The sequence below is a fragment of the Rutidosis leptorrhynchoides genome, chromosome 3 (genome assembly GCF_046630445.1).
Source record: "Rutidosis leptorrhynchoides isolate AG116_Rl617_1_P2 chromosome 3, CSIRO_AGI_Rlap_v1, whole genome shotgun sequence".
Classification (NCBI taxonomy): Eukaryota; Viridiplantae; Streptophyta; class Magnoliopsida; order Asterales; family Asteraceae; genus Rutidosis; species Rutidosis leptorrhynchoides.
In genome coordinates this window covers 179988903-180002263 of record NC_092335.1, presented here as the reverse complement: position 1 = coordinate 180002263, position 13361 = coordinate 179988903, and the positions used below count along the sequence as shown (strand labels likewise).

The 13361-nt window shown below is 33.5% G+C and overlaps 1 pseudogene; it reads left to right on the top strand.

Annotated features, from left to right (window-relative positions):
- LOC139897059 (acyl-coenzyme A oxidase 3, peroxisomal-like) overlaps positions 1 to 13361 on the top strand; it is a 196603-nt pseudogene that overhangs the window by 81713 nt on the left and 101529 nt on the right.

The following is a 13361-nucleotide window of genomic DNA, read 5'->3' as shown; positions in this document are numbered from 1 at the left end:
CAGTAAACCACCATCGACACCCTCACCATTCTCTTTAACCGTAAACTCATCATCGAACCACCATCACCCTAGATGTTTCTTTTCTTTCTTTCTCGATCACCCAACTTATCACCACCCTTTGCTTTATTTCTGCTGCAGTCGAATTTTTTTTCTGTTTAATGCTGCTATTTTAACGAGTGGGGGAATGACAGGGATGAATGATGATGAGTAAATGGGGTATCCAAGATAAGGATGGGGTTTGCTTTTGCACCGTATAAATTTTTTTATTTTTTTTGCCGTCCTACTGATAAAGGATCCAAGGTGGGTTCAATTGTTTAGTTACTTGGGCCGTTTAAAGGAGTTATCAAATTGGGATTATAATTTGCTATTGGGCCGTTCCTTGTTGCTAGTTTCTAGTGGGCTTCTAATTTGTTCTTATAGACAACTAGTGATGTTTGTTAATGGACCATTTGAAGCCCAACTGTTTTTAATGGGCTGAATCGATGATCAAATTACATGGCCCAACGAGTCCAACAATTTAAGCCTGCTACTATTCGGTATAAATTAATATTATTACTATTATTATTATTATTATTGTTATTATTATTGTTATTATTATCGTTATTATTATTGTCATTAGTATTATAACTATTATTATTATTACTTATACAAGTATTAAGTATCAATTATTATTAATATTACGATTAGGGTTACAATTATCATTATTATTGTTATTATTAATTATTAAGTATTATTATTTTTATTATCATTATTATAAGTATTATTATTATTAATAACATTATTACTATCATTATTAGTATTGTTATTACTAAAAATTATTATTTTTACAACTATATTATTATTATTATTATTATTATTATTATTATTATTATTATTATTATTATTATTATTATTATTATTATTATTATTATCATTATTACTATCATTATTATTATTTTCATTAACATGATTTTTATATATAATTTTTATTATCATTATTATTATCATTAATATTATTATTATTACATTATTTGTAATACTACAAACATAATAACATTATTTGCATAAATATTTATATACAACAAGTTTTGAGTTAACAAAATAAATTATATAGATATAGATGTATTAGTATAATTATATGTATAAATATTAATATACAAAATAAGTGTATATAACCTTTCAAATTACAAATATATTACTAAATTAAATAATTAATATATATAAACTAGTTTAATTATTATTACATGTTAATTATATGTATTAATATATATACTTGATATAGGTTCGTGAATCCGAGGCCAACCCTGCATTGTTCAGTATCGTCGTATGAATATTTTTACTACAAAATATTGTACTGTGAGTTTCATTTGACTTTTTACCCTTTACATTTTTGGGCTGAGAATACATGCGCAACTTTTATAAATGATTGACGAAATAGACACAAATATTCAAAACAACATTCTATGATAGAATTATTTGGATTCAGAGGTTCAATTTAGTAGTTAACGGAGAGATGATTTTGCATTGCGTACGCATTAGCTCCCGTTTTAACTACCATTGGCGGGATGATTTTGCATTGCACGCACGCACTAGCCCCCGATGTATTGTATTGTATTATAGTCGACTTTGTAGTTGGTAACGGAGGGATGATTTTGCATTGCGTACGTATTAGCCCCCGTTTCAGCTACCCTCAGAGGGATGATTTTGCATTGCGTACGCATTAGCCCCCGTTGTAAGAATTATATTGTATTAACTACCACGGTGAGATGATTTTGTCATTGCACTACGCATTAGCTACCATTGGTGAGTTGTTTGAAAGGTTTCGGTGTTCTTCATATGAATGATTTTACAACAGGAATAGACCTGCACAGATTGTTTTCTAATTATGAGTATCTTGTGGTCTTTTATATTATTGAAAATGATTGATTATGATAAACTAATGAACTCGCCAACCTTTTGGTTGACACTTTAAAGCATGTTTATTCTCATGTATTAAAAGAAATCTTTCGTTGTGCATTAGCTTATTTTAAGGATATTACTTGGATTCAGTCATGGCATATTCCAAAAGACGTTGCATTCGAGTCATTGAGTTCATCAAGATTATTAATAAGTCAATTATAGTTGGATATATTATGAAATGGTATGCATGCCGTCAACTTTTGATGTAAAGAAAGTTTATCTTTTAAAAACGAATGCAATGTTTGTAAAATGTATCATATAGAGGTCAAGTACCTCGCGATGTAACCAAATGTAATGTATTCGTCCAGATGGATTAGGACGGGTCATGAAAAAACCAGTAGGTAACTCGATAGGAAACACATCAGCAAATTCGGATAACAATGGCTTTACCCTAGATGGTATTTCATCATGCTGGCTCAACTCATCACTTTCAACCAGCAACAACAAGTAAGCACCAGTACCACCCTTTAACTCAGTATCAACTTCAGCTTGAGTCATAAACAAAGTTTTATCATTCTTAACAGTAGGGTCAGCTCTAGGTATTTCACTAGGCTTTAAAGAAGTGAGGGTGATTTTCTTTCCATTCACATACATTGAGTAAGTATTTTGATGTCCATTATGAAAGACATACTTATCAAATAACTAAGGTCTACCAAGCAGCAAATGACAAGCATCCATAGGAATAACATCACAAGCGATCTCATCTTGATAAATAGTACCAATAGAAAATGGAACAGTAACTTGGCGAGTAACCTTTACCTCACTACCTTGGTTAAGCCATTGAAGTTTGTATGGATGAGGATGCTTCTTTGTAACCAGCTCAAGCTTTTCCACCATGTGAGCAGATGCTGCATTTGCACAGCTGCCTCCATCAACAATAAGGCTGCACACTTTGCCCTTGACTGTGCACCTTGAATGAAAGATGTTTTCACGCTGGCTCTTATCTTCAATAGTCTCGGCTAAGTGCATTACTCTTCGAACCACTAAAAACTCTCCAATATCAGCAGCAACAAACTCTTCACTATCAGATTCATCATATGCTGGTTCAGTTTCAAAACCCCCTTCTAAATCTTCAATCTCCTTTAAAGTAAGAGCACGCTGATTAGGACATTAAGCTTGAAAATGCCCAAATCCATGGCACTTGAAGCATTTCCTTCTATCATCTTTAGGACCAGCTACAACCTGCTCTTTGCCTTTAGATACTTTGGATGCTGCCTCGTTATGCCTAGGAAGCATAGATGATTGACCCTTCATAGGCAGCACAGCTGGCTTGGGATAAGACTTAAAATTAATTTTCTTCTTTGCTTGTTTCTCTACTTGAATAGCCATCTTGCAAGCACTCTCAAAAGTCCATAGAGGCTGCATTTCAACTTGATCAGCAATAGAAGCATTTAAGCCTCTAACGAAAATTGCTATAGTGTGTTCTTCAGCTTCTTTAACATTTGTACGAATCTTGAGCTGCTCAAACTCTCTGATGTAATCAACAGCATTCATGTTGCCTTACTTGAGTGTATTCATCTGGATATACAGCTCTTAATTGTAAGCTTGAGGAACAAACCTATTTTGCATACACTCTTTTAACTTGGACCAGGTTTTGATTGTTTTCTTCCCTTCATATTGCCTTTCTTTTTTTAGATTATCATACCACATTGAAGTATACTTCTTTAATCTGATTACAGCAACTCTAAAGGCCTTTTTATCATCATAGCCTTTAACCTCCATAATTCTATTCATGGTCTGAACCCATTCAAAGTAATCTTCGGGATTAGAGGACCCTTCAAAATCAGGTGTATCTATCTTGATATCTTTCAAATCATTAGCTTTTTTCCTATGTCTCCTTCTTCTTTGTGAAGAAGCATGAGATCCATCAGTAGATCCATGGCTACCATCCTCAGATTCAGTACTAGAAGACACAATAGCTGTATCTCCATTTTCAGATCTGGGTCTATTTCTTCTTGCCACACCATCTTCTAACAAATTAACCATTCTTTCCATTTGATGTTGTAGAGCTTCAATAGCTCTATCTCTTCTAAGATTATAAGCTTCTTCAAGAGTCATGTTTCTGGGAATCTCAGCCATTTCAAATCAGATCTGGAAATAAGCTTTTCAGATTCAAAACAGAGTATGAACTGAAACAACAATAAAAATGATAAGAAAGCTTCGATTTGAACAACCTAAGCTCTGATACCACTTTGATGCGTGATTATGACTTTTAAAAATGCATTTTCACTCCAAGCTTTCTTCTGCAACAGATCTGAACTATTTGAGCAGCAAACCCAACAAAACAGAGTGTAAACACTCAAGAACGAGTAACCAAGATAGAGAATCCCAACCCTAACTGATAAAGGCTAAGACACCACAACTAGAATCAAGGAAACACTCCAAATCACCTCTACAACTGATAAAGCAAAGCACCACAATTACAGAGAATGAAACAAAGATTTAAGAATCTAAACTCCTAATTGATAAAGATACCACCACAATCAGCAATCTAGAAACACTCCACACCCTCAATTATAGCTGATAAAGATTCCACCACAACTATAAACTCAGAAATGAAGATTTGGGATTTCACCAGAATGTTTGATAAAGAAACACCACAAACACTGATAAAGAAACCACTCGTAGTCACCGGAATCAAATATTCTTAAAGACACGGAGATTTTAGTAAATAGATAAGTTCTATCAAACTTTTTCATTCATCATCAACCTCCTTTTACAATTACAAGAGCTCTCTATTTATAGGAGAAGCTTAACAGCTACTTTCTAGAAAAGACAAAAACATAAAAAGGAAATGGAGACAAAAGGACAAACAATTACAAACTAGCCAATAAGAATAAAGGACATAATCTGCATAAAGCCTGCCATTTGGTAATGCTCCTCCCATGATAAAAAAATAGCCAATGATAGATAAGAATCTTCCTTGGACAGCTGAACATTCTAGAACAGTCACGCACGTGTTAAGCACATGACCTGACCGGTTTATTGAAAGTATTAGATAAACTTTGAATCGTATCAGCAAGCTGGCCCTTTAGAAAGAAAATAGCGTCGCCTGCTGGTTGAACTAAGTTTCATGTGCTGGTTGAACTTAAAATTCTTCAGCTGGTTAAACTAGCTGGCTCGTCTAAGTATAACTTTGCTGGTTCGATTTGCTGGTTACCCGGCTGAGTGAATTAAAGCTTTACTGGCTGAACTAAGCTCATTTGCTGGTCCGGCTAGCTGGTTCTTCTTAATTGCTGGCTTGCCTTCAACTATCAAAAACTTTATTCATGAAAACATAACTACTTCAGTTTAAGGACTGAAGTAGGGTAACCCCTGAGCTTCTGGGACCAGCTCCGAAAACACTTAAGTGATAAGAAAGAGATGGCAACACAACCATTGCTTGACCAGCTTCGGGTGTAACATCATTTGAGCTCATGTTGGTTGTGTTGCTGGTTACATTGCCCAGCTCACCCGCATCAGAATCCTTGACAAAACCCCCTCGAAGGATTCGAACTCTAGCCTATTTTTTCAAGGACGTGGGCCGGGATCAACATAGGAGTTGTACCATTCAGGCAATGCCTAGGTGGTACTTTATGTTGAATTTGACTAAACGTTTTGAAAAAATTGATTTTTATGGGATTATGCTTATGAAATTGAGTTTAGATTAGTATTTTTATGATTCTCTTGGCGCCAAACTTGGTTTTCATTATATTGTATGCTATGTCTAGAATGCTTATGGTTCTTTACTTTATATTGAATTTAATTTAATTAAGTTTTGTGATTGTGATAAAATAGTACAACAACAACAACAAAATCCAATACCACACGAGTGGTGTATGGGAGATGTGAGATGTAGACAATCATTCCCCTATTCGAGAATAAAAACAAGTCATTTCTCCACTCAGAATAAAACACTCTCAAAAGTCAAAAGTAGAGAAAGTCATCCCTCTTTCTATTCGACGGATAAAGAGATTGCTTCCGAGTGGACCTCCGGCCAATAAGTAGGAATTTTTTTTTTAGAAAAATTAAATAAAATTAAAAATAAAATTGAGACGCCATGAAAATGGTAGAACCAAATTTCCATGGGTTTTAAATCTGGAATTCAATTTAGGCTCTAAACGGCAATCAAGACGCCAATAAATTGACGCTTGTTGTTGACAAAAAATAGAGCCTATTGTGACAAAATAGTGAATTCATTAATATTTTATATAATTTGCTGGTTATGCTTAGTGTTACAGAATATGAAAAATGATATTATAAAAGTAACTATTACATCTTGAATTCAAACATTTTTTTGTGAAAAAGACAGATTTTTTCCTACAATCGCCAATGAGGTTAACTCTATTAACCGAAATACTTATTAGGGCAGGCTTAGTGGTTAGTATGCTCTATCTTAATGAAGTATGGGTTTGACCCGAATAACCTGACGAAGCTTATGACCATTCTTCTATAAATTTATGTATAGCTTAGCCCATTAAGAACGTTTTAATAAAAGCTCATAATACAACAATTGGTTAGTACCTACTTATAATATTGATCTAGTTTGGAGGTCAAGTATCACCCCCAGTGTTGCAAAACTCGGGTGTACTCGGCAAAATAAGTATCGCGATTACTTGGTCCAATTACTTAGATTACTCGGTTAAACTCGCTCAAACTAGCCCAAACTCAGGATTACTTGGAAAATCGGTCAAAATCAGTCTAATTCAAACTTGGTCAACATCCGAGTACTCCCTAATAATTCCCGAAACTAGCAATTTTTGCAACCTTGATCCTTCCAACAATTTTTTTGTACGTACTAAACTAAATCACCACAACAAACATTATGTGGGAATATGCTATGCCCGAATAATAAGGTCAAAAGGGTTATTTCATGGTCAATAGATTAACACAATGTATGTGAGGTCAGTTGATCTGAAAATTTGAAAGTGTATAGATTGTGTCATATTTGATGTGGTGATGGACTTGAGAAGTATTTGAATATGATTAGGCAACTTTGTATACATATGTTGCATGTGTCATTACTTAAAATTCTAATGACGCGATTAAGCGGATATTGCATATACTTGCTTAGGTATGCGTAAAAGTGTTCATAGGTTCGATTATCGGTTTCTTTTGTCCGGTTTTGAAATCTTGAGAGCAAAACCAAAAAGGAAATCGAAACCAAATTCAAAGTTCAAAGCCGAAACTGAATTGAAAACCGATTTGAATTTGGTTCGGTTTTGGTGTAATTAAAAAATCATAATATAACTGTAAAAATCATAGAATCGACTTTTGATTTAGAAATTGGTTTTTTGAATATATAATTAAATACGGAGTATTAGACAACAGATAGTATTTGGGTTTTTAGCATAATTTATTAGGGTTAAGCTCAACCATAAAATGGGCTTTAGGGTTTAGGTTAGATTAGGCTCCAAGTTATCATAGTTTATATATAGTTGCTATGTAATGCATTGTAATAAAACAACCACATACAATAATTCAATACAATCTTTGTGGTTCTATATAATTAGTTGAATTCAGTTTTCTGTATAAGCTAATTTCAAAAAGTAATCCAAAAAATCGAAAACCTAATTCCGATTTGTGAACTGAACTGAAAACTGAATTGAAAACTGAATTCAGATTCTGTCTAGTCTTTTTGGTTTTCATTCGGTTCGGTTATCGGATTAAACGGTTTGAAACCGAATATTGAACACCCTTAGTTATACGGGTTAACCTGAAACCCATTTTAACCCGAAAACCATTCATAAAAACTTGACTACTTAATGTGGTTGTGTTACGAGTGACTTTTTGGTTTTCAAACCCCCGACTAGCCTGACTCGTATTACCCTTGTGAGGGTTGGGTTGACCAGATTAGCACCCCTACATTCAAGTAAACTCGAATCTTTATCTTTGGAGTTCAGTACTTTAGAAGTCAGCCTAGCTGACTGACTAGTTGCTTTTGTGACGTAGTGTGACCTAACTAGCCCAAGTCGGTCAAAGTCGGATTTTTCGGTCAAAGTTGGCTTTTCAAGTGTCAGTCAAAATTAGTCAAGTTTTTAATGTGATCTTGAATTAGGTTTCGGAACATATTTGGGTCAATTGGGTCAAGCTTTCGAGTCAATTGGGTCTTGAGAAAAACTAAGCTTGGCAATGTAAATCAAAACGTAAAAAAGGTTCAATAGGTTTTGATGTAGGATTTAATCCAATAGATAACAATGTTGGGCTTGTAAGTGTTGGGTTTCATAAGTAATTCGGGCTTCATGAGTTTGGGGTTGACGGGAAATGTGATTTTGGGCTTGGAGGGACATGTGGCCAAGGTTAGCCACACATGGAACTCAGAGAATTGGTGTCAAGAGAAAAAGTCAAATAATCATAGTTCGTTAGTATTTGAGTTTTATTAATTTTATTTGTTTATATTTATTTATTCTGCCTAATCTTTATCCATATTTTGTTTTAAAATGTCTTCGTAGGATTTTTAGTTTGAGGTCAGTTTTGTTTTTGTGTTGAGAATCAATTAAAAAGGCTACAAACAGCCGTACGTATTTATTTTTTGGCTTAAGTTCACATTCATTGTTCAATTGTCTATTTGTTCGGTCACGATCCGCCATTAGGTTTACCTCCAACTTATTGGGTTCTATACAAAATGTAAATTAAAGGAACAAGTCTAATGGGTATCAATTCCTAAAGCTCAATAAATAGGGATAGGTCTAATGGGTCTTGTGAATGGATCAAATGGGTCGAGCATAACAAGTTTCATCCGCCAAACATTTATGAAAGCATTCCTGGTTATATCATTTATTATGTATATTAATATTTTCTTACATATATAATATAATAATATAATAATAAATAATAATAACTAAAATAATATAATAGATGTAAAAATCAATGTAAAAGTATATCACTCGTTTGGACCCATATGACCCATGACCCATTTTGACCAGTGACCCGTTTTGGCCCATTACCAACCTTACCCATTTGGACCCGTTTAAAATTTTGACCCGTTTGACCCATGATCCATTTCAACCCAAAACTGTTTTGACCTGTTACCTAACCCGACCCAACCTAACCCATTTGTCAGGCATAAAACCTGATTAACGACTTTTACAACCTTGTTGAAGTTTAAACACGTAAGAAGGATTGAGTTCATAGTCTGTGAGTATTTTTGTTTCGTGGATTTTAGCCCCGGTGAGATAAAAATGAGAAAAGCTGTTTACTTTTGCAAGCTAATTGCTGTAAATACTCACTTGTACTTGAAGATAGTCTTGTTCACGTGTTTATAAATTTTTCAGGGGGTGGTGCAATTCGTTTCATGGGTACAAAGCGCCATCACGATAAATGGTACAAGCCAACTGAGACTTATGAAGTGAAGGGTTGCTTTGCAATGACCGAGTTAGGACATGGAAGTAATGTATGTAACGGCTTTCACTTCTATAATTTGGAAAAATTAACCGTATGACGTCACATAGTTATAATATGCTGTTTCTTGAACTAATTTTTTAGGTACGAGACATTGAAACTATCACTAGGTATGATGCAAACACTCAGGAGTTTATTATTAGTACTCCCTGTGAATCTGCTCAGAAGTATTAGATTGGTGGTGCAGCTAATGTAAGAACTCATTTCAGTTTTTTCATCACTCGATTTGCCGATCTGTGTACACTTTCTGCTGAAATCGGTGCATGTGTTTTGTGTTTTCAGCATGCTACACACACCGTTGTTTTCTCTCAACTTGAAATAGATGGTGTGAATCAAGGATTGCATACTTTTATAGCCCAGATCAGATATGCAGATGGAAATGTATGTCCACATGTTCGTATTGCCGATTGTGGTCACAAAATTGGTCTGAATGGTGTTGACAATGGTAGAATCTGGTATCCATTGAAATTACGGGCTTTTGTATATTTTATTTTTCATAGGGCATTGATATATCCACCATCAATTTTAATAAATCCACCACAACTGTGCATTAACAAATTGTACAGTACAACATGTTAATGTTAATGCATAATTATTTATGGTGGATATATAAAAAGATAGTGGATATATCACCACCCTTTTGTATAGGATAACCCATGGTGTCCTTAAGCTTACACGTGTTTCAGGTTTGACAATCTGCGGATACCTAGAGAGAATTTATTGAATTCTGTCGCCGATGTTTCACCGGATGAGCAATATCTGACTGAAATCAAAGATCCAGATCAGGTTAGTGCTTTTAAGTGGCTTTTTAGTATTTTTTATTCCAGGAAGATAAACAATAAAAAAATTAGTTGTTAATTTATGATACTTGATTTCAGAGATTTGCCGCCTTTTTGGACCCTCTAACATCTGGTCGTGTAACTATAGCCGCTAGTGCCATGAACACAACAAAGGTACTAGATTTCACTCCTAATATTTACGCCTTTGTTGACTCTACGTGTTCTAAATATCCTTAGATTGGTTAACTTCATTTTTAACAATAATTAATTGTGTTCCTTATTTTTTTAGATTGGTTTAGCAGTTGCATTAAGGTACTCTTTGTCTAGAGGAGCCTTTTCTGTTAGACCAAATGAACCTGAAGTTCTCCTACTAGATTATCCAAGCCACCAAAGGCGGCTCTTACCTCTTCTAGCAAAAACGTAAGTGGCAAAATATTAATTGTCCGACTTGAATATTTCTTAATAATTGTTTTATGTAAAATTTAGGACCCTCAATTTTGTTGTTATTTTGCAGATATGCTCTGAGCTTTGCTTCCAACTATCTGAAGATGATATACGTTAAAAGAACACATGAATCAATCAAAACCGTCCATGTTGTATCTAGTGCCCTCAAGGCTGGTTTGACATGGCATTACATGCGAACTCTTCAGGTTGTAGTTTCCCATAATTATTATATAATATCAACTTATAATAATATTACCAATACTCCTTGTGGTTTATATAATATTACACCAATCGTCCTTATCTTTTGAAACTAACACCTATAGTCATTGGCGGATCATGATTTGTAACACGGGGGCAAAATAAAATAATCCAAAATTCTAGGCTTTTGAGCTGCGGGGCAAAATAAGATAATCTTAGGCTTAAAAATTGCTGGTCCACTGAGGACCATCTGCCACCCTTTGTCTAAAGCTAGTTCCATCCCTGGCGATAGTCCCTTTAGTTTTCATGAAATTTACCAATCGTCCTTATCTTTTAAAAATTACAATGATCGTCCTTGACTTACCTAAACATGTACGTTGATCGCCCCTCCTATGATTGCATATCTTGAATAGGTGAGTGACCATCAACGTACACTTTTATATAAGTCAGGGACGGTGAGTGTCTCGAAAGATAAGGACGATTGGCGTAATATTATTAAACTACAGGGACGACCGCTATATTTTTCAAAAGATAAGGACCGTTGGTGTAAGTTCATATAAACCACAAGGACTACTGGTACAATCTACTCTAGTTATTATATTTTAAAGGTGTTGTTAAAACTTATGCTTTATTTCACACTTTGGCAGGAATGTCGTGAAGCTTGTGGCGGGCAACGTTTGAAGACTGAAAATCATGTTGGCCATTTGAAAAGTGAATATGATGTGCAATTGACATTTGAGGGTGACAACAATGTTTTAATGCAACACGTAATTTTTCTTTTTTTTCCCGATCTATTTTGCACGGTTTTAGCTGAAAGGACCCGTTTATATACATTATAAACGATTCACAATAGTTGATTACATCGCGAGGTATTTGACCTTTATATGATACATTTTACAAACATTGCATTCGTTTTTAAAAGACAAACTTTCTTTGCATCGAAAATTGACAGGCATGCATAACATTTCATAATATCCAATATCCAACTATAAATTGACTTAATAATAATCTTTGATGAACTCAATGACTCGAATGCAACATTCTTCGAAATATGCCATGAAAGACTCCAAGTAATATCTTGAAAATGAGCAAACGCACAGCGGAAGATTTCTTTCAATCCTGAGAATAAACATGCTTTAAAGTGTCAACCAAAAGGTTGGTGAGTTCATTAGTTTATCATAATCATTCATTTCTATCATTTTAATAGACCACAAGAATTTCATTTCCATTTCTCATAAATATATGTCCCATGCATAGAGACAAAAATCATTCATATGGTGAACACCTGGTAACCGACATTAACAAAATGCATATAAGAATATCCCCTATCATTCCGAGACATCCATCGTGTGATGACCCGGAAATTTCCGACTAAATTTAAACTTTAATCTTTATATGTTTCCGACATGATAAGCAAAGCCTATTAAATCAAGTCTCAAAATGTTTAAACTATCATATGAAATCCTCTGACCATTGACTGTTTTTAGCGATTCACGAACTTTTGATTTTAAATTTAAATGTAAATATATATAAATAATTATGTATTATCAATTAAATATATTAATAATCTATTATGTGATTTAGTAACTTAACCTAAACTTGTTATTTTGAATAAATGATTTCGAACATGAATTTTCAACGATAACAAAGTATTAAATATATGATGTTATACTTTGAGTTTAATTGATTTGATATATATTAATATATATATATGTGATATCTATACATATATATATGTATGAATATTAAATATGCAATGTATGTTATTATATAAGTAAAAACATAAAATGCTATACTAATATTATAATTATTAGTTTCATTATTATTAAAAATATTAATATTAATAGTGGTATCAGCATTATTAATATTATAACCCTTAATATTATTATCATTATTATTATTATTATTAATTGTATTTAGATTATTATAATTAAAATTATTAATTAGTAATAATAAATATATAAGATCATATATGTATGATTGAGGAAACCAAATCAATCATCAATAGCTTTCTACTGTGCTAAATTGATTCGTCAATTCCTAATCTCATACGAACCAAGAAACCCGTGACTAACATAATCCAAATTCTGTTATCAATCTATCTCACCTTTTTAATTTTTAATTTATTTTATTTTTGGCTGCTTTAAATGTTCATATTATAAACGATAAATTCATATTACAATGAGTAGTTCCAATTGCTCAACTCATCAAACCCACTTCTGTTTTATGGCTTTCTATTCAAACACCACCTTAAACCTATCGAACACCATCACTTGTTATCTTCAATAACCACCCGATGTACTACACAAATAACCGTCTCATGCTCGTTGTTTATTTTCCGTTTCTGTTTTGATTTATTATATCATTCACACTACCTTCGGTTACCATCATCTAACAACCCAAACTACCATCAACCACCATTTAATTTAACAATTACTCATCACGATCTACTTATGCGTCATTATGTTTTTCTACTTCAATTGAGCACTCAAACCAAACCAACGTATGCTACTACTGTTTATAATGAACATCATCTTCAAACTTTTAATCGACACCACTATCAAATACTAACTTGCTACAACTTGAACACCTTTGGCCACCAACAAACCACCACCAAAAATG